This window comes from Lichenostomus cassidix, chromosome 5 (genome assembly GCF_008360975.1).
Source record: "Lichenostomus cassidix isolate B80296 chromosome 5, HeHo_3.0, whole genome shotgun sequence".
Lineage (NCBI taxonomy): Eukaryota > Metazoa > Chordata > Aves > Passeriformes > Meliphagidae > Lichenostomus > Lichenostomus cassidix.
Window position 1 is genome coordinate 51067011 of NC_139486.1, and position 18675 is coordinate 51085685.

Here is an 18675-nt window from a genome sequence, read left to right on the forward strand (position 1 = left end):
GTGGGACCCAGCGGGGAGTCAGTGGTCACACATGTTCACAGGAGTGGGTGTGACACAAGTCAGCTGCTGAAAATTGTGTGTACAGCAATCTCTGGTGAGCTGGGCCATGGTGAGAGGACACTGCACGGGTTTTGTGGGGAGGGTTAGCTCATATAATTGATATGTCATTGCCAAAGGAAGTCTAGTGAGGAAGTGCCCATCCTGGCTGTACTGCATTGTGCCTCTGTGAGCGGGAACTAGGATCCCAGAGCCACAGAGTTGCACATTTTAGGTTAATCTCTGGTGTAACACCTTTTCTTGCAGTAACACAGGTCTGGATGTAGACCACTGCTTTTGTTCCATGTATCGCTTACCACATATCACTTACAGTCACTTGACAATAGAGGGGCTGCCGCTTGCTCTTGGAATTAATTCTCACAGGAATGAAGAATTAACACAAAGCAGACTGCTTTTTCTCTTGCAAGTACAAGAGGTATTATTTTAACAGTAGATTTTCCTCCTCTGGAAGAGGTGGAGAAAACCCTGCAGGTCACAAATCTGCCATTTACTTGACTGGATGGAGACAGTCATGCTGAGGTGACTGGGCATAGGATGGAACTCAAATGGAATAAGGAGTTACTAATCTCATTTCCAGTGTCCATAAAACAAGTCTATTAATTAACCTGTTTAATAAGTACTGTTTTTACAGAGCTCTAGTGGATACTTGAGACCTCACTGTTTGCTTCAAAGAATGAGTGATCAAGTTCATATTGCCACAAGCAGGGCAGGGCTGGATTTCTCTACAGTGTGCTTCTCTGCCACATTCTGTCTATTAAAATACATGAGCGTGTGTTTGAAACATCATTTGCCAGCTTTGAAAAAAAGATGCTGGTCAAAGGTAAACATTATTTGCTAATTTGGAGACTCCCTTTGGTTTGTGGCAGCTGTCTGTCATGAAACTGGGAATCTCTAGAGAGGCCTTGCCTGCTCCCACAGATGTTTTTACAGTCTAAAATACTGACACATGGGTGGAAGAGAGAAAAAGTACAACAGTGGGCAGGGCATTCCCACCAGTGAAAGCTTAAATTGCTCTGACTCTTCCCAGGCTGTGATGCCTTCCAAGTTAAGATTCAACTCAGGAAATTGTTGCTTGCTCAAGGAACAGTGAAGACCTAAGTATCCTCCTGGTGCTAAACAGTTCCAGATTAGATAAGACAATGGATTTCATGGAATAACCCCTGATACAATAGAAGAATACTTACATTATTGTGCAGCATGGCAAAGCAGCCTGCATGGGAGCTGTTTTGATCATAAGCCCACATCACTGTACCAGGATAGCTTGGCAGCCTCTCCGTGAGTCTTCCCAGGAACGAAAAGCAGAAGCTTTGAAAGTCAGTAATGCTGTGCATTGGCAGAAGTTTGAGGAAAAATTAGGCTGTGTCTTTTGGAATTGTGCTTGCCTCTAGCAAGTAGTATTGTTTTCTGTCTTGTACCAGGACTCTTCTGCAGACAAAAGAACAGCAAAATAAAGAAGATTTGGAGCACTGCTTTCGATGAAAGGCCAGACTCTGCCTGGATTTTGTGCATCAGGCAGTATAAGAGCTACCAAGAGCATCATGTACCCTTCACACAGCAAGTAAGCAAGAAAAAAATGTATTAATTTCTCCAGCTATGTATGTACACCTGGGGACAAATGTTGCTAGGAAGGGAATGGACAAAAGGACCAAGATGATTTCATTCCCTATTAAATCTCTACAAGACTCAGAAAGGAGAAGCTGCAATGCTTTCTATTCAAGTGGCAGTTCTTAGGAGTCTCTTCTCATTTCAGTGCAGCTGGTTTGGTTTTGGTTTTGGTTTTGTTTTTTTCATTGCAATCTTGCTGTTCTTGAAAAATAAGTTCAGTTAATTGAGATTTTCTTGAGCAACTGTTTTAGAAAAGAAAACAGAGTAGCGAATTTTAAAAACACAAAGAAGAGAATTTAAACTAAGCCAGTATTTATTATTATTATTATTTTGAGTTTTTTTGGATGTCTGATTCTAGTTTCCAGGTCTATATCATGGTGGCTTTCTCACACATTCTCATACCAGCTATCTCTGGGAGTGCAGGTCTTTTTAAAAGCACTATTTTTGCCCCAAACCTCCATGGAGTAATGTAGTGTTTTACCTCTGCAATGCCAAGGGGATTTGGGTTGGGGTTTTTTTGAGCATAATATTCATTAAATACTTAAGAAAGGTCTGATAGTTCAAACTGAATCCCAGAAGATTTTGTGGGAAGTATTAGGCAGTGATTATTCACATAACTAAAAATTGTTAATGGAAAAACATTTTTACAGTAATAAAATCATGTACCCTAAATATTGTAGGTTATTTGACATATAGGGATTTCTGAATTAAAACTGAACTTTGTTAATAGAATACAGGTATTATCACTGCTGAGCCTTCCTACAAGGTCTTTTGTAAATGTTTCCCCCTCCTCGCTTTTCCTTTTTTTGAAAGCCATAGTCCTGGAACTGATGGTTTTGAACTTTAAATTTCAGGCTTGTATAAATTAAGTTGTAGAGCCAATTCAGAAGCTTTGAATTCACTTTGTATTGTTCTGTGCTCCTAAAATTCATTCATTTAGTGCTTTGAAATACAACTGGGATCAGAGAACATATTGTAAATGTTAATAAAATTGTGTTACCTCAACATTATCCATCCAGTTTTGAAATAGAGGTGGGATGGTGCCTGTATTACATCATATAATCAAAAGAATAGTTGTTGGTTAATAATTGAAAGTTGCATTCCATATATACAAAACAGTGGAAATAATAATGTTGTATCTTATTTCAAAGATACTTTTGATATACTTAGGAGTATTGTTTGTCAATGTGCTGGTAGAATTATTGGGAATTCGAATTTCTCCTGGTGTATCAGAGTTTATTTTTTATTGAAGTAACTAGACATTTTTTATGGATGTCAATTTTTGCAATTTTGAGGTATGTATTACTGTCTGGACCAGCTTGGGATTTAAGAAAATACTTTTAAAAATGTATATTTAATCTGTTTTCATTTTCAGAAAGCTTCATGTCACTTGCATGGTGTATTATAGTCTTGATTGATTGAATGACATTGAATTATGATCTGCTGTCCAGCTGGCCTTACTACTCCAAAGCCTTACTACTTTAGCATCCAGAATTTTGAGTTATGGTTGCATTAAAAGGTAATGCTGTGCTCTCATTTGCATATGCCAGATATGCTGCTTAATTGCTTGAGAGGCAAAACTCTCCATGTGCATCCCAAGAGTGAGCATGGCCAAGTCTACAAGGAAGGGAGAGGAAGTTGTGCCTTGGATTGTCCCATCTTCCACTTCTGCTGGCAAAGTGAATGAAGTAAGCTGGTGGGAATTTTCCTCTTTTGTCCTGTGATTGGAGAAGAATGTAGATTAACCTTTAATTTTCTCTAGGAAATAGGATACTAAGCAGCATTTCCCTGGGGTTTGTTAAACAGTCCATGATTTGAAAGAGAAGGAAGGTGGTGGGGACCCTCCCTGTTACTGTTGCTGGAAATGTTGTAGCAATGCTGCTTTTTTTACTTTGAGGGTTTTTTTTTTCTGATGAATTATTACTTTTGTCAATGTCCATTAGGTCATGATACTAGCAAAGGTTGGTAAAAATAATTAGCATATAAAAATGATAAATAGCTTATGCACAGCAGGTACAACTTAAATTGCCTGGATTATCCAAAGAAAAGAGTGAGTACAAGTGGTGATATGGTATTGGAGACTTTGCTTGCCATTAACCTTATATATCTCCTCTCACTTTCAAATATTAAAATTCAAGCTAAGAAAACCAGAATTAAATGTTTTCTATTGTTCAGTTTCCCTGGTTCATTTTGTGGTTTTGTGTAAGTTATATATAAAGAAAAATCTATTTTAAAAGCTTTTTGAGAAGTCTTTGTCTTCCATCTGGCATGAAGAGCATTTCTGGAGGGGAGGGGAAAGAAACAGAGCACTGTCTGAGGTAAATTTGATAGTAGAAGATGGGATAAAACAAGAGGCACTTAGACTAATTTAATTAATGCCATGGTGGATTTAAGAATATGCTGTCCCCTACAAGCATAAACATAGATCAGTAGCTGAATTAAGGAAGCAGTATTAGACTGCACCTGTTGGGTTTCAAACTGAATTCAGACCTTGTTTCAGTATTGCAGTTGGGACTGGCAGTTGCTGAAGGGATTAAATTATTTAAAGCCTTCAGCTGGCTAGTGTAGGCTAGCAGTAGCTTATAAAACACTTAATCTATTTTTTTAATCTCTTCGTATGTTTGCTTTACTTAGACAGTAAAACTATACATGCCACACACCTGCCACATTCTGAAGCTTCTTTGTCAGATATTTTACATTTATCAATTAGAGCAGCCTTTAAACTGTAACCATTTGGGTTTCACTGACAATACACCTCTTGTTAGCCTGCACATTTCCTTCGGTGAACTCAAACACAAACACAAAGTATGCAGACACAAAATTCTCTTTCCACCATTTATTCTAAAAAAGAGGTTCCCTTCTAAAGGCAAATGCTGCTCTCCAAAAAATTAATGCTTACTGTTACCTTTTGGCTTGTCATTTAAAAAAAGAAACAGTTTGGAGCTCTGGAACTATTTTTGCAGTGCATTAGCCAACTGCTTACAGGGTAGTAGGGTAAAGCAGTTCAAAAATAGGTGATACGGTTTAGCTTGTTACATGATATGTCTCTTGTTTCTAGAAAGCCAAGAGTAAGTAATGAATAGTAACAATATGGATTGGACAGAAAAGCAATTTGGGTAGCTGTGCAACACAGGATTAATTAGGCAAATCCTCTTAGGTTTGATAAGCCATTGCTTAGATCTACAGTTTATTTTGTCATTGGTTGCTCCTATTAATGTCTTCTTTCTGTCAGAGTTTATTACTCTGATTTCAGTTTTGCATCATACCTTTTTGTGTCAAAGTGAAGTGCCACTGAATTAACTTACAACCTTCCAAATAATAAGCAGAGAAATGCCTGGAGTCAATTCAAATCAACCTTGGCATCCTCTTAAGAGTCTTTTAAATAATAAACTCTTTATATGGATAATTTCTGTTCAGCAACTGATGTATGACATCTTTTTAATTTGGCCTTCAATGTTAAGTTACAGGACAAGTAGGCATATGTGTCTGCTAATAAGGATGAGCAAATGCTAATTCATGGAGATGAGATGGTTTCTGCAGTATGCTCTTCATAAAAAACATATGTTTCTGATATATCTGGGCAACCTTTAATTTTTTTCTGCTTTATTACATTGCAAAACTGTAATTTTATTTCTGTAAAAGGGGTTTTTCTAGCACCATCAGTAAAAAATAAATTTTACTGCTTGATCTCCCCTAGGGCTTTTATTTTTTTGATAGTGTGTAGCATAAACTTGAAAAATATAAAATACGTATGTTGAAGAAATTTTACTAATTAGTGTTTCTTAACTTACATTCTGTCTCAAACGTTTTTAAACTAAAGAATGTGCTGTTCTTCAGAAATAAGAAAAGAAAGAACAGAGGAGAAATAAAAATTCTTACTGGACATAAAAAATCTTAACCTCCTGCCCAGGAGACAGAGACTAACAAGCAGACACCTCAGGACTACATAGCAGGATGGCTCAGCCAACTGGGTGGGGGGAAATATGCCAAAAGGCATGGGCAGAATTGGGCATTTCAGTGGGTGGTAATCAGAGTTTCATCAGCACTGGGATTTTGTACTCTTAGACAATCCTTTGTACATGTCAGGGCACAGCTCGTGGCTGCTGTGTACATGTAGCACAAAATCTGGGAGAACAGTGACTGTTTGCTCTACTCCTTCTGCAGTGCAATTTCTTAGAATTTATTGCAAATCTTTGTTCAGTAGTCACCTGAATGTTGTTTCTTCTGTAAGAAGGTATTACATCTGAGATTCTGTTTCACCTTGAATGACCTGGGAAACTTTTCATGTATGATTCATCTAACATGATCTGTGAATTGGGTTAACCTCTGTCATGTCACCAGACCAAACCAAAATAGACCTGAATTATAACAGAAATTTAACTGTGACAATACAATGCCCTTTAATAGCAAATCAATTGAATATCACAGCTGCTTCTAAAACCTGCAGGAAAAGACAAACCAGAATTCTGGTTGCAAGAGAAAAGTGGGGAATGCAGATGATTAAATGGTACCTTTAGAGCCTTCCCATTCCTTAAACAGGAGGCGGCTTGGTGCCTGTGAAAGATGAGAACTATTCCAGTGTGTTCCTGCCTGACAACCCCCTCCGGGGCCATTCCCGCAGCCATGGAGTACAGTGTGTGCCCTGGCACACCTCTGGGCTGGGGCATGTGGTGGCACAGGCACAACACTGCACTTTGGAAACTTCAGTTCCCAGAGTCAGCCGGAGTTACGGCACACAAGGAGAAAGGGAAGGGTCTGAACCTTGGCATGTGTGGGAGGGAGGGCTCTGGAAGTGAAAAAAATCATGCAGCCCAGGAGCAGTGTGTTTTAATGTAGGTTTAAAAATTAGTGAATGTGATGAAGTTAAATAATGTTGAATTCATATAGTGTTTTTAAAGTTTAATGTCATCTCATTAAAAAAAACCAACCAAAAACCTTGCTGATACTACAGCTGATTTTTTACTTCCTCACACACCACTACAGAGCACTATGATTTTACTTAACTGGAAAGTGAACGGGGAGCTGGAAAGCTTTGTGATAGGAAAAATAATAACCTGATTTTTCCACCATTTCTCTTTCATTCTTTGGCTGGTTTTCAGCCCTGCTGTGTTGCTGGGACCATCAGGGGCATGAAGAGATGCCACAGCTACTGTGGACACATCCATGGGTGGTTTAGCTCTGCACTGAAATGGCATCAGGGAGAGGAAATTCTGCAGGGATGTCTCTAGTTGGCCTCAGGAGACAAACTCATTTCAAGAGCTTTAATAATACTGGAGCGACAATCAGTGGAAGAGGAAACAGCTTAGCAACTTTTTTTGGAAATTATTCTTAATTTTTTTAAACCAAACCACACAATTTGCAATAATTGCATATTCCCAATCCCAGGATGGGATTATATTTATAAGGTTTTCTTAGAGAATAAAATATTCAAACAGTTTTTATTGTGATTAATGTCTAGATTAAGTTCAGCAATTTTGCCGTATTTACCATTCTTTTCTGGGAAACACTGATTAATCCTGGCTTTCTACTAAGAAAGACTGATTCAACTCAATTGGAAGAATTCATGAAAGTCTAATGATTTTGTAGATATTTGTAATAAATAATGTCAACATGTTGCAATGCATTCAAACTGTTGCCTTTAAATCATGATTTTGCTCCAAAGTACTTCAGCTCAATTACATCTCTGACCTGTCTTGGTGTGTCTTAGAAGAACCTTTCTACACAAGTCATGGCAAACATTTTAGGGGATGTGTTAACTACCTTATTTCTACATACTCATTAGCACCAATTAGGCAAGAACAGTATACAGGGAAGGATTATGGAGAGACAAAATTATTTTAAGGTGTTTGGGCAAAAAATAACCCTGGGTTTCTCATTGTGATTTGTGGAAATAAATTATTTTTAGACAGCATTCGATATATTCCCTGCAAAAGGTTACTTTTAATGGTAAAATACATGCTCTCTGGCTCAGATAAAATAATTTTCTGAGCTAATATTGATTTAGGATTAGAGTGAAAAATAGATCTCACTTTCTCATGTTAAATTAATTCCAAATTAAGATTTAAATTAAAAGGTTAGAAAGAGGTCTCAAAAATAAATCACTTTGGAGGCCTTGTAACTTCATTATTGTTTGTCTAATAAACATCAAGCTTTAAAAGTTATACTCAGAAAAGAAATGAAATGAAAATTATGATTCAGAAAGGAACTTTGCCAAAGATGTTTTAATCAGTAAGTTTGATTTTACAGTCATTTAGTGAGTGTAATAAGGTACAAAAGGCAATGTAAAGTTGTTGTAAATAATGTAAATGCAAATGATGTTAGAAATGACAGAACCAAATTTGCTGGACCAGAAGGCATTTCTGAGGCTACTGTGGAAAGATATGAGATACACTCACTGAAATGAAAAGGGAAAAGGATAAATGGCCAGGTTGCAGCAATAAAGGTACTCCACCACTGATCAGAAATAGAGCTCTGAGCTGCAATTTTTTCTTAGGTATATGAAGCTTAACTTAAGGGACCTGAGTTAACCAGCTCACTTTTAAGTATGACTTAGTGCAAAAGCTACAGACAGTGATTAAATTAGTTTTAAGTGCCTTACACTAAGAAGTACATTGTTAAAGAACTAGATAACTAGGAAATTTCCTGTTGTGTTTTTAATTAAAGGTAATATTTTGAGCTTGGAAATGAAACACAAGAAAGTTAATTATTGAGTTAAACTAGTGCTTTTCAGTATCATCTGCTGAGTGCAATGCTATTCTGCCTTAAAAGCCATATAAGCAGCTAAAACAATCTTTCACACATGTAATGGATACAACTATTTAATAAAAAATGAATGAGAAGCTACTCATACCCTGCTGTGAAATAGTTATTAGTTTCTACTATAATACATGAATTTGCTTCTCCTGCAGAAATGCATTTAAATGGTAAAGAATGGTTGATGTCTGATAGCTACATTTCATGTGTTAAACCAAAAATATTTATATTGCTTTTAACTTCAATGGTCAAGTAGCTGTCATCATGCCAGGCTATAAAAATCTGATTTCCATGTCTTTATGATATGTAATGATGAGTGGAACCACACTAACAATCCAGGTTTGTTTGGGATTTTTTTTTAGTACTTTTCTCATTAAATTGTCATCTCCAAGGGCTCACTTTTGAGGGGGCTTGAATACATGTGTAAAATATTCTTGAAGAAATAGAAAAATGTCTGAGTAAAATCTTGATACCACCCATGTCACTGATGTAATTTTCAAATATTTCAGTGGAACTTGCGTTATATTTCTTGGGCATTACGTGATATGCACATTTTTGTCTTTCAGGAGAAAAAAAAATGTTGGCAGTCCTACAATAATGAATAAAACTGGTGCTGGCAAAATCTCTTCCATCAGGAAATAAGGACTCCTGAGGCAGGTGGGCAGCTGGTGCACTGATATGATGCTCCCTACAGTGCTGGCCAAGATTGTCTCCTCTTTCTTGTACACTCCTCTTTTTCTCTCTGAATCCATCTGTCGTCTCTTGTCTGATGCTTAGATAGCAAGCTCTGTAAAATCTCATTTGGAAGCCATCTTTGTGGTTTATATTTCAGGCGACTCCTGACCATGAAATTCTGGTCCATAATTTGGGCTACTTTAGTAATATTGCTGTCTCTGTACATGTGTTAAAATTAATACTGGTCGTCTGGGTATTTTCCCTAAGTGTTCATTAATAGTTTAATATAAGCATTGTGAGATTTTGTTTGAGTTTTATGTAGTAGTTACAACACACAAAGCATCAGGAGATATTTGAATGAAAATGGAACTTCCACTATTCCAGCGTTGATCTTAAGAGCTGTATACCTAAGAAACGTAATAAATAAAATATTCAGTGTGCAAATTTTCTTCAGTAATCAATAAACATTCAGAGCCATATTCATCCTAGAAATAATTTGACTGACACATTGTGTGATTACCAACTACAGAGAGGAAAACTAGGTACAAAAGGAAGCTCTGTGAGGTATAGGAGGGGAGCAAAACAGCTGGCAGGACTGCTTGTGTTTGTGTTGGCTGTGGTGCAGGATGTGGTACCTTGTGTGTGATGCCCACCGCGGTTGCCAGGGAGACCGTGCTGAATGCAGACCTTCCCTCCACCAGGACCTCTGTCAGGTGGGGAAAGCTGCAGGATTTCTCTCCAAGTAATGACACCACTTCCAGGGTCTGGGATGCTGCTTCCCAAAACCTGGGCATGTCCTTTCCCTGTTCTGTAATCTGTGCTTAAGTGTAAGTCATGAACGAGTGAATAAAATGAGGTATAAAACTGGCTGCACATGTGTACACAAAGTCGTGCTTAAAAATAAACACCTTAAAACACAATCAGGGAATTAAATGGTGTAGTTTCTACTCTGTACACAGGCTGCTTGAAAAGCCCATACCTGTTGATAAAGTAATGCCTTTTTCTTTTCTTTTTCATGCCTTAATTTTGGGGTGTTTCAGTCTGTGTCCTAACACTTGCCTTTTAGCTACTACCTTCAGCTGCTTTTTGGTATTTTTGTGAAACATGAGTGATATATTATTATACTAGAACTGTAGAAACTGTTTTCTTAGTCACAAAAATAGCGTTGACAAATAACTAATTTGTAGAAGGATCTCCAATTTTCATGAGACCTTCAGCTGAAGTAGCATCTCACACTGGAACTGTGAGCCTTTCCTTGTGCCTCTGTGCCTCATGGCAATTCTTCCATTCCTTGTGATCCCCTCCAAGAGAAAATCCAGCAAAATCATTGCAGTGTTGTTGGCAAACTCTGAGGATGCCATGAGAAATTTTGCATGTACACATTGAGTTAGATCTCACCCGAATCTCACCAGGTTTGTCGTCCTGGGGTAGTGGTAGTGTTTTGTGCTCTGCAGTTTCTGTCCTTTCATTTTCTCACCTGTTTTATCTCATTGCTGTTCATTTTGGTGTTGAGCATGACATGATGCCTATGATCCTGTTTTTATTTATAGATTCTTGTTTGCCATTTTCCTTTCCACTTCTCCTCTCTCATGCTCTTTTAAACATCAGATCATAAATGTGTAGGGCTGTATTCCCTGTTCCAATTGCAGTGAGTGGTAATTATATCAAAATATTATAAAGCCATAAAACCCAACTGATTTCCTGTCTACCTTCACACCAAATCTAATTAAAATGTTACATGGCTAGACATGTCATTTCCTGATGACCTGATATTTTTGTGCATTTTACACTAAAACCTTTTAAAATTAAATTTGTTTAGTCAAAAGTGTCTGTGAGTCAGAAAACAACATGAGCTTTATGCCTAACTAGCAAAGATGTGTTAGAAAAAAGTAAATAAAAATATTTATAAACCTTTTACTATCATCGAAACACTTATAAACTGAAAATGCTACAGGTCAAAGCACCATCACCACCACCACCAAGTGCTCATGCAGTTAGCTAAAGTAGAAGTGTTACCTGATCTCCCCCTGCATTGTTTGAAGAGAGATTGCTCAGAGGTGACAGGGCTTTGTGGGCCGTAATGACAGTCTGCTGCTATTGTTCCTGTGATGTGATACTTTCTGCCAAGTGTCTCATTACTAGGAGGGGATTCGGTGTGTTTCACTGGGTCAAAGCACTTCACTGAGCTACTGCTGAACATCACCTTTTCCTTTGGAACAGATTTGGGCCCTTACTGGTTTGGAGCAGAAAAATAAAAAATAAGCACAAGTGACTTTTGTAAACTTTGTAAGAATTCTATTAGAACATTTGTGTCTCTGAATAAACACATTTATAGGAAAATATATTCTTTGCTAAAGAAGGAATTTTTTTTTTCTTTATAATGGTTTGATCTGTTTTCATAACTCATGTAATTAATGTGCCTTTTCTGTTGTTCATTCTAGGTGGAGAGCCTCTAATGTGGTAATTGAAATCTTTAGAAGATATTTTTAACTGCTATTTCATTAACGATGTCTCATGGGGAGGGGCAAAATAAGGATATCTGCTTTTAAAAAGTAAGAAAACATATGGATAAGTTGCTGATGTATTAAACTCTTAAGGGAGGGTGTACATGAACATTTGCAAGGCACGTGCAAATTGACTTGGGTAAAACTGCTTCTCAGGAAGGATTTGTGCACAGACAGATTAGTAATAGGGCCTTACACTCTGCAACAAAAGGGGGTTTTTGTTCACTTTGGGTTTTGTTTTTAACGTGGTCAGACTTTAGCTGCTGATTGCAAAGCCCTGGCTCAGTCCTCAAGTGCTTTCACAGTGAGGTTGGAGAGACCCAGGTAACGAGGTCATCTTCCATTTAATTCTAAAATAGGCTTGGATGTGATTCAGTGCCTGCCAGAATTAAAGCAGGCTCCACTCCTGTGTGCTGTGGATTGTGGGGGAGACTGATACATTCTCCATTAAGAGAAAACTTCTCTTTGCCACGGTAAAACATCAGCCTAGACTAGCAGTCAGTTAATCAGACTATTTACTTTAAAAGGCTTTGGAATATGTTGCAAAAGCACAGCCCCAGAAATCTTTATTCATGTCAATACTTTCCCTGGAGTCAGTAGACCTGCTAATACAGCACCGACTCACTTGAGTAATGCAGGATTATGTTTTAATTCTCTAATTTGACTGCCTTCTTGTGTTTAATGATGTTTATTCGTAGGAAGGATGCATTCTGGAAAGTGAGGTCAGCTGAAGCATTTGTTGTGGTCTTCATCTGCCTGCAGCCCTTGATCTTGCAATGTATCAGTCACTAAGGAGAGATTTAAAAATGAAATGGTTGTAGTGTTAGTGGATAGCACCCTATGAATATTCTTAAATGTAGGGTGCTAATCAATGCTTATTTCAAAACAACAGGAAAAAATGACAATATTTGTTATTAGAGATTTTTAAGATTAGGACAGCATCATTAGAATTTTAGTTTTAAATATGCTTTTTATTTGAAAAAGTAAATTTTCTCCTCCACAGAAAAAGGGTTTCAATGTGTTTTTAAATTTTTATGTAAAGTAAACATCTTTCCATTGTTTGGATATCATTAAATTGTTAGTGGATTATCTTATTTTTTGTTGATTGCCTTGGTTATTATCCTTCTCAGTTTATATCAGATTCTCACCATTTCATGGTGTAGTAATCTGATATTGTAAAATATATTTGTCCTTGCCAAACACCTCAAAAATAGAAACACTCTGTATTTTTATATGAATTTAACATCAGCTAATCCTAACAATTACTTACAATTCTTTTCCTGTTGGAGAGAGAGAGCATAAAAATGTAATTATTAAATATACTTATGTGAAAGACATGCAGACACTGCAAAGGTTAATGACTACCAGAAAACAGCTAATTAGAAAGACTCTTGCAAGAAAATTTATTGTGTTAAACTACAAATGCACATTATCATGACACATTTCCTAAAGATAGGCCCTTTCCTTTTGGATCTCCTAACGTACGTTCATGAGGAATGATCTACTTCTATGGCTCTTAAAAGAGGAAAATTGGATTGAAATGAAAATACAGTCTGAAAAATATAATACTATGATACCTTAGCATTTACATGATCCAGTAAAGATATTTCAACTACCCCACAGAATATTGCATTTCTTTAACTCTTTGTTAAAGAAAATATGTAAATATGAACAAGATCTTAGCATAGTTTAAAATACATCTGTCAAATCTACACCTATTGATGTAATATGAACACAAGCAGAGAAATAAGCCATCTCACAGTGTCCCTGAGCAAAATCATCTGGGACAATTAGCAGGGTGCCATATTTTCAAATTATAGTTGTCCCAGTTAGCTGTTTCAATGACTGTGGCACTGAAAAGGACAATAAGGTTGAAAAGAAACAATTAAAAGAAAAAAAGAGAGAAAAAAGTTCTGTAAAACCTAAATTGAAGTAGTAGGTATTTATGTAATTTCAAGATAAATTCATGAGATTTTTCCACTTATGTTTTTTTTCCTACTGCCTTGTATATAAACATCCCTCTTCTCAAGATTGAACTCGATGATCTCGGAGGCCTTTTCCAATCTTAATGATTCTATTTTGCAATTATTCTGCCTTTCTGTGATGTGAAAAATTAGGGGATTAGTGTTTTAGTTTGGATGAGGTGTGCATCTCATCTCAAGTCAGCCAACTTTTATCTACGTGATAACCAGAAAGATTCGAAGATTCCCTCTACATTTTCTAAGAATTACCATTTTACTCACTCTGTCATTACCTTTAGACACCAGACAAGTTTATTTCCTAAGAGCTACCATTACCTGGCAGAATTTGAAATAGCAAAGTCAGGACGATGCTGGAGGTTTCTTGGAACTGGGTTTTAAAGGCTGAGGAAGGGAAAAGCAGAAAGACAGGCAATCTGAAGAATGTTTTAATCTGATTTTCTTTGGAAGACACACAGTGGATCGCTCCTCATGCATCCCATGATGCAAACCATCATGAGGCCATGGAAGGTATTTTCTGTCCTTAGCAGCTTTTAAATCTTTCCAGAGGAGCCAGGCTGTTGAATTTCTAACTTGAACAACAATCAACAAACAAATACCTTTGCCCACCTCCACCCCAGCCTGTCTTTATTTTTTTTTATTGGCCCTGTATTAAAGCTGAGAAGAATGAAGTGGAAATAAAAGGTGAAATTTGTGTTTGAATGTATGTGCTTATTTTTGCAAATGAGTCAGTGTAAAATGCATAGAGAAACCTGTGTGATTTTTAATTGAGGAATGCAGTGCTTCTCAACTGACCTTCCAGTTGTTGCAAAAGGAGCAAAGTGTATGTTTGCTTTAAATTTGAAAGTCATTTTCTATTTACACCCAACAACAGAAGGTTAGATTTTGGATATGTGTAGCAAACATGTCTGTGGGGAGGGGAGATGGGGAACTTTGAACTGTGCTTGTCTGAATATGATGGTAATTAGTGGGAAGTGTAAATTTCAATTTTTATATTTTAAAAGAGCACTTTTTATCAATTGAACTCTTATCCCTTTACATTTTTCAGCAGGAATTTGGATCTTGAAAAGTCTTAATGCAAATACAGAATATTGAATGCTTGTTTCTCATAATAAAAGTCACACTTCAGTGACAGTTACATCAGTAAAAAAATGCTTTAGATAAGGAATTGAGAGGATATAAAAAATACTTAATTTTGTCCAGTCTTATGTCTGTTTTGGAAGGATAAATAGTGTAAGCATAAAATATTTCAGCCAATGTGAAAGATAGTAAAGTAATACTATAATTTGAAATCCTACCATGAATTAATTCCCTGCTTAACAAATTTTTAGATACTGTGGGAAAGACTAAAGACTGTGGCCTGCAAGTTTTAAAAAAAGAAAAATCTACTTGGAATCTTTGCTTGTTCCACCCTCCTTGAGTTGATCTGTACTTGCTGCTTGTATTTGTCAAATTAGGTGAAGACTTGGATACCTGAGGTGATCACAACAACATGTTGCCTACCAGCTTCTGGGTTGTTTGCATTTCATAATTTCTACCCAGGAAACTCAACTGAAACGCGCACAGCTCTCCTGACCAGGTGACAAGGGAAAAGCTCTGCCTTCCTCTTTGTGTTAGCTCTGACAGTTACTGAGCCTTTCTGACCCAATAAAACCCTTTGCTGCTGGGTGGGTTGAATCTGCTGAATGGGATGTTCAGTGCCAGCAGCGCAGAGTTATCACTGGGGAAATTTAACTGGTCAGGAAGATTGTAAGAGGCCAGTTCTCCCCTTTTTCACGGTGATGAACTGGGAATGTGGCTTGCTGTTTCATGCAATTGCACCTATGTTATTAAGGACTGAGCACAGGGCCTGATGGATGGAATTACAGCCCTGTGGTCTTGCCTTCCCCTGTCCTTATCTTTGTGGCTTTGCTCTAACAGCAGAGCCTCATTCAGGATTCAAGCTTGTTCAAAAATTAAGAGTCTAGCTGATACAAACAACTCGTAAGTTGATATAAACAACTCATACTGGCTGTAAAAAGTGTTTTGATGATACAGCTTACAGCAGTTTGACGAGTAAAACAAATTGTTCTAGCCAAAGCATTTTCAGTCTGCATCTACACTTGGGATTTTGATAACAAAAATAGCACAAAATGTCATTGGTAGGTGTTCTGCCAAAAGCTTCTAGCTTGTGTTCGTCCTTAGATCGTCTCTTTTTGCTGCATAATAGTCTACGTCTGTTGGAAATATCTTCTAACTTTTGTTTCTTTTTTCCACTCAGAGCACTCACACCTAACTGGTGTTTATCCTCTGCAAAAGCTTAGGAACAAGGAGGAACAAGAGCCCACGGAGGTGTGTGTTTCAATGCTGAACTTTATAAACGAATCTAAATGACACGGGGCCTCCTTCCACTGAGTTACTTAAGTGCTTTGAAACAAAACACTCCCCTCCAAGCCCTATCAGTAGTCCACGGTACTTTCAGGTGTAACAGGAGTTTCCACATTAACCCCTCAGTTGCCTAGCAGCACAAATGTACTGCCAAGAGAAAATTAGGACGGGCAAGTGTCTAATGTTTTTCAGGTGACAAAAAATATCATCTGAGGGCTTCCCAGACACAGTCATATTTAACCTCTGATAGAAACGTTCATCAGAGTGTTTAAAGCTTGCTGATACATCTAATGTTGTTTTATTGTGCTTTGTGGGCACTTAAAACTCTTTTGTTGTGGCCGAAGTAATCCTTAGGAATCACTGACGGAGAAGGTTCAGCACTTAAGATCACACTGGCTCTGGCCAACCCTCAGTCCTAACGCTGAGGAAATGTGCAGTGGACAAGGAAGCCTTTAATTGAAACAGCCCCCAAAGAAGGGAGCTCATTGAGGGTGCTTGTAAGGGAATAAGGACAAATAATGGATCTGCAGAGAGATGCTATGCTCCATAAAAGCAACTGAAGGAGTTTCAAAGAGATTTGAGAGTTTGATTACACGCTGATGATACTCCTGTTGCAAGGTGAGTGGAAGTCTAGCTCGATCTAATTAGCAAAAACTGGAACATGAAAACAGAACTGACAGTGCTGGGATGTTTTGGGAGGTGCTGTAACTTAGCAAACGTGACCAACTCAAAACTCCAGTGAGAGAACAGTATAATAAGAGAGGTTAATGAGCCTAAAGTCACCCCTTCTTTTCTAAATCTAAATTAAAATCTGTTTCTGAAAGCTGGTTAAAATTGTGCATGTGTATCAGTGGAGCACTGGATTCATAATTTTGCCATTCAAATTTACAACTGTATTTGGATTGTTTTGGTTATCAACCTATAAGAAAAGAAGGTACATGGTGAAACATGAGAAAATTTCTAGAAATAGATCCTAAGAAACAGCTGGAAAAATTATGTTGAGACTTGGTGGTGGATCACAATTTGGGGTGATGTACACCAATTTAAATGTGTGGATGAAGTATAGATTAGATCAGCACATATTTAATGCGTTTTATTTTTTTTTTGGTTAAGCCTTTTTAGAGTTTGTCTGGCTAAGTAATCAAAAAGAATGTTTGTTTATCAACATTTACGGTCTCTTCGTGTGTTCATAAAACATGTAGGAATAATTCTCTAAGATGTTATATTTTAGGAGCTTGATTAATATTTCTAAAATTAGTAGGCAATAGATGTGATGAGCAGCTCTTGAGAGCTATAATTTACTACCACTGACACCCACCTATTTTTCCCCCAGCCCTAAATTATATGTCTCATTACTTATAAGACTGAGTATTGGTGGTGTTGTGGTAATAACTCCAATGTTAGGTTTTAATCCTTCTGTACAATAAGTCTGTCTGCTCCAATTAATTAATTCAAATTCTGACATCACATCCTAACAATCTTTATTATAAGGATTGGTCCTAAATAAAGGTTAAAATCAAGCAGACACGTGTTGAAAATACTGGAACAAGTAGTGAGAAAAAATAGCAGAGTACGTGTAGTTGTGCAAGTAAATAAAGAAATTCTTTGTTATTTTTGGCAAGAGGTGGAGAAGCATGTGATGTCCAGTTGTAGCTGTAGCCAAGGATTTATCTTGGGGCTAAATACTTTACGGGCAAACAGTAATTCCTTTTTTGCCCCACATCAGTTGAACACTATTTAGAGTCAAGAATGCTGTTTGCAGAAGTTGACCAGTCATACAACCAACCACTAATATTTAAGTAATGTATAATATTAGGGATATGTTGTTACTGAGGGTGTATCCTGTTATTTTGTGAAGAGTTGAGCAAGGCAAAATGCTGAACTGTAATGCAGGATGCAAAATGGTCAATACATTTGCTCCATCCTGTTACCTCTATATGTAGTTGTGTGTCTGATGGAATTGGGCTATCGTGGCAAGGACTGCTTGTCAGGGAAGGATGTCAGACCAGATCTGGAAGGTTGGTGCTTCACAGTTATTTTCAGGGTTGGCTGAGGAAGTCTCTTGATCTTATAAGGCAAGAGCACTCATTTAAATGAATTTGGAGTACACATGTTCATTCTCACCTTGTCATCTTCCAAGCTCCAGGTCTTGAGAGTCAGGCCTTTAGCCTGGCATCAGTTTCCTTATCGCTATGTACGTTATGCATCAGTGAATGAGTGTTGCAGGAGTTGGCAGCTAACGAGGTGGGAAGAAAAGCTCAGCATTTGGGGTGTGCTAATTGGGATGGCCAGCACTGGAGAACTATTGGGGGTTTTACAGGTGCTCCTCGGAGAGCCCCCACACAGCACGGGGTTGCCTTCCTCCAGGTTGTGACAGACGAGGGCGGGCAGAGCAGAGTTCGCGGTACGAGCATCTCAAGTTGTCCTCCCAGGGCTTCCCGGGGGACCGTCAGCTGGCGCTGAGGAGGCTCCGCCGCTGAGCCGCTGCCAGGGGCGCCGATGGCCACACAGGTGCCTCGGCCGGTCGGTGCGGGAGGGCAGGAGAAGCGCCCGGCGTTGCTGCCCGCTCCGGGCGAGCCGTGGTGCGGCGCCGGGCGGGGAGCGCCGTGCGAGCGCTGCCGGCGGGCTCGGGGCGGCGGCGGCTGCGGCGCGCGGCGGGGCCGGGCGGGGGCGCTGCCGGCGGGCCGGGCGGAGCGGACGGGCGGCGGGAGCGCCCCGCAGGCTGCGCCCCGCGG

The 18675-nt window shown here is 38.4% G+C and overlaps 2 long non-coding RNA genes across 2 annotated transcripts; one reads left to right on the forward strand and one right to left on the reverse strand.

Moving 5' to 3' along the window:
* Window positions 1-8987: 8987 nt before the first annotated feature.
* On the forward strand, window positions 8988-15154 carry LOC146436629 (uncharacterized). The gene is made up of 3 exons (XR_014852728.1): window positions 8988-9072; window positions 11532-11642; window positions 14905-15154. It is a non-coding gene; the product is annotated as an uncharacterized LOC146436629 (long non-coding RNA).
* LOC146436630 (uncharacterized) lies at window positions 9067-18591 on the reverse strand. Its single transcript, XR_014852727.1, has 3 exons — window positions 18065-18591; window positions 11107-11323; window positions 9067-10724 (listed from the first exon to the last, which is right to left on the reverse strand). It is a non-coding gene; the product is annotated as an uncharacterized LOC146436630 (long non-coding RNA).
* Between the last annotated feature and the right edge of the window lie 84 nt (window positions 18592-18675).